Raw genomic sequence first — 3985 nt, forward strand, 5'->3', positions numbered from 1 at the left:
TATATATAAAGTTTATATATACTTTATCTCCCTGCAAAAAAATTAAAAAACGTTTAATATTTAAAATAATATATTGTCAAGATGATGATATTCTGAAAATACGAAAACATTTGACTTTAATGTAAACAAATTTTTTTTTATATTAAACTAAAAGTATTTTTTTCAATGTGAGAGCACAGAATGATGTAAAACAACAACTGAGCTGAAAATAAGAGACAGGTGTGACGGATCAGAGGTGACTTATTTGCTCACCAACCACTCTAGGAGAGGGTCATCCATTGGGGCTAAGGGCATGTTGAGTCATGCAGCATTGTGTTCCTGTTGTTCAGCACAGTCTACCTCTTCATTTCTGCTCGGCCAATGTCACCTGATTGAATCAGGAAGCTCCACATCATTCTTGCACCAGCTCAAGAAATAAAAAAAGTTTGTGCTTTGGAAGTCCAAAAAAAAAAGCTGAAATCTTGAACATTGGTGGATTTTTTAAAAGAGAGAATCAGTTCTGCCCCAGAGATTTGGGATCTGAATCAATGTGTCATCCAAAGAAAGCCTGTGGTGCCACACTCCACTGCATGACGCCTGAGGAATGTAATCCGTCGCTGATCATTCCGCCTCCTAATCCCAAACAAAATATTAAATCTTACCTAAAGGTGTGACACTCAATAATTCTCTGATGCTACGCTCAAAATTCCAACCACTTCCAAAGAGGAGTCTATCTATGGAAATGCACGTTTCGGGCTTGTTCGTTCAAAACACTTGCGTTCATGCGTTGCTACGTACCTTTGAAAGTCCGTTTTTGGACTCAACGTACAAAACATGTAGCCATTGAACGCTATACCGTTTGACCAATCAGGGGTTTGGTTGTGACTTATGGGTAGCGTTCTTTGTAGGTCACAGACATGTCAATTGTATAAAAAGTTATCACAGAGGAAAAATGAATAATTGTGTGTACGCATCAAGCATACACTGGCTTAAAAATACCTTCAAGTCAGCTATTTTTCCGTTTTCTTTTGGTTAGGTTTGCAAAACTGTCTTCAAACTCCCTCCGAAGTGTGCTTTCCCTTCTCACCTGTCAGTCTGTCTCTACGCTTCTACAGCTTTTTAAAAGATGACACTAATGTCGAAATATAGCAAAGCTTTTATGTGTCATTTCGGCACATCTCGGATTTCTTTCCTGTCCTCGCCTCCTGTCATATCTAGTCAGATAGTGAGACTGCAAAGAGTAGGGCTGATTTATTTTGGCTTGGCGAATGGGGCAAAAACGACACCAGCTTATCTCGAGAGGCCTCTGCCTATCGGCTCTTCTCAGCACTTCTCAGCTTTGATTTAATTCACACCAGGAAGTGTGGGTCAGATGGGGGGGAAAAACATATGCTTTCCTCAGCTCACACGCAGCAGGCTGTATCCTCACCTCCAGCAGAAAAAAGACCTCTAAAAATAGTATTGGAATCAGGCTGTGACTTTCTTGAAGAAACATGTGCGTGAAGTGCTGTTTGTAGGAACCAAAATGGATGACTTTTGATATATATATGTAATGTGACTTCTAAATGCATGAGTCCCACAGTCCTTTTAATTATTGCTTAAAAAATTAAGGAAATCTGAGGACAGCCTTTAATACAATTTAATAGAATAAGATAAAAAAATATTTTAAATGCATATTAGAAATGATATTTTTTTTGTTATTTGTCCCCAACTAAAATGTAGCCCCATATGGGCTAACCAACCATTTACGATTTGTGCCAAAGTTGTAAGGTTTTTGGAGAAATAGTGCTGCAAGAGAAATTAATTAATGAGGTTACATAAAGAGCAGAAAGCAGGTTTTGCCATTTCCAAATCATTTACAAAAAAACTTACCAAAGTTAGATTTTTAGGTTAAAAAGACAGAAGCTCTTCAGTACCTAGAATAGCATACTTATATAGTACTTTGCTAACTTCTCAGAAAGCTCAAAGTGCTACAGTCCCATCCACCTACACACACTGATAATGGGTCAGCTGCGAAACACTAGTGCCAACCTATAACCACCAGGAGCAATGATTCCTGTGTCTTGCCCAAGAACCATTGGACACATGGACGGGTAAGGCGGGAACCCTTGCTGCAACCTTCCAATCAGATGTAGACCGCTCTACCTCTGCTCCAAGGCTGCCCCAGAGATAATGTCCCGCATTTTTTCAATCCTATTCGTCCCAAACACACCTCTCCTTGATGAAGGTCATTATAAGGCTTCTGCATAACTTGGTGATGAACGGAATCAGGTATACTTAAGCAGGGTAGCATGGAAAAGACACAGGACAATGTTCCCAGAGAACCAGGATTGGGAAACATTGATCTAGAGTTCATAGAAGTGTCCAACTAATCAAAAGCCACCTCTCTGCATCCCTTCTATTTTTCTATTGACCTGTATCTAGGCACCTCTCCCCATTGTTGTCACATATGCTCTCAGACCCTAACCATTACAAAGGTATTGACCCTTTTACAGATGACATCATCACCGATAAAAAATACAGATACAAATGAAAACAGTGTTCCGTCGCTTATTCGCGCTTCATTATTCATGGTTTCACGTATTTGTGGATATCTCCGCTCCTGGACATCTGTATCATAAAATACCGTGCGGTTCTGAATAATAAACAAAAACTATTTATGTTGAGGAATACCTCAGTGCTCTTTAATAAATGTTTTACAAAGCATGAATTTCTTTGGACGCAGGGATGTGAGAGTGAAATGGGGGAGGGGAGTTTCTGGATTAGACATCAGGTTATTGAATACTGAGCCATTTACTGACAGCTGAGGACATTACAGAAACAGATATAAATGAATACTTACACTGCCATGCTGGTGTATATAACAGTCAGGATGCAGTGTTCCTATTTCTTGATGATAACCCAGGTGTTATACATCGCGATCTCATGTCCTTGCCTTTAACATGGAAAGATGTATTGTATTAGGACACTTAAAGTATATGTCGTGGTATTGAATGATTTGTATGTGTGCTGTTTCTCCTTTATGCACATGTTAGGTTTCTTGGTCAAATGGGTGTAGATATCAGGTGACTGAATAATGGGATACTTACGGACATCTTCTACCTAATCCACAATTGAAAATCCAGACGCTGTCTACCATTATAATTAGAGTTAGTTAGTTAAAGTAACATTCTCTATCTTTCATGGCTAACACCCTAACAGATTTAGGATTAAGACCACGTATCAACTACAGAAGTGTAGATCAAACACTTCATTGGTCTCTTCCACACTTTCAAGGGGTAAACCTGGTGGCGGTTGAACTGCCTCTTCAATAAACCCAAAACATTTACTAGATAATAATGAAAGTAGCTGTGTTGGAAAAGAAGTTGGAAAAGAAAAATGATTTTTTTTAATCATATTTGAGCAGTGGTGCTTTTCAACTCAAGAAGAGATGAGACTTTGTTTTCCTCTCTATGGATCATCACAAAACTTTTTTAATACTTTTGGGATTAGATAAAAGATAAAGTGAAAGAATGCAGCGCAACTTTGTTTTAAGACGGAACTATCAAGAGATCTGGGTTTCAGACGGTTAATCCAGTAATGGATGTGAGTGAAAGTCTCCACAATGATTCAGGCTTTTAAATAATGTAGAGTCCCTGTTGACAAAGATTTTTTTAGTATACATGTGTCTCTGTATGTGGTTTTCAATATTATTTGCTACTTTTCTTACCCATTCTAATTGGCTTGGTGCTAAAATGAACATTTTAGGAGGAGTATGGAATATCTTTACTCTATTAGCCATTATTCTAATTATATTTCATACTTGTATCCATTATTCATTCACTCCACATTCATACTTGATGTATCTACAGCTGCCCTGGGGCAGTCTGACAGCATGCGCCTACGATCCTTCTGACCATCACTGGGACATTCATACACCAGTGGAGCCACACTGGAGGCAAGGTGGGTGAAGTGTCTTGCCCAAGGACACAACGGTTGTTTGGAGGGATTGAACCACCAATCCTTT

General features: G+C 38.8%; 1 long non-coding RNA gene across 1 annotated transcript in view; it reads right to left on the bottom strand.

The window, feature by feature from the left end:
- Positions 1-1696: 1696 nt before the first annotated feature.
- The window catches only part of LOC112157390, a 32937-nt gene continuing 30648 nt past the window's right edge, over positions 1697-3985 (bottom strand). Inside the window, exon 4 of the long non-coding RNA XR_002921147.2 lies at positions 1697-2914. This is a non-coding gene — a long non-coding RNA (uncharacterized LOC112157390). The remainder of the gene's footprint in view (positions 2915-3985) is intronic.

The sequence above is a fragment of the Oryzias melastigma genome, linkage group LG23 (genome assembly GCF_002922805.2).
Source record: "Oryzias melastigma strain HK-1 linkage group LG23, ASM292280v2, whole genome shotgun sequence".
NCBI classification, from domain to species: domain Eukaryota; kingdom Metazoa; phylum Chordata; class Actinopteri; order Beloniformes; family Adrianichthyidae; genus Oryzias; species Oryzias melastigma.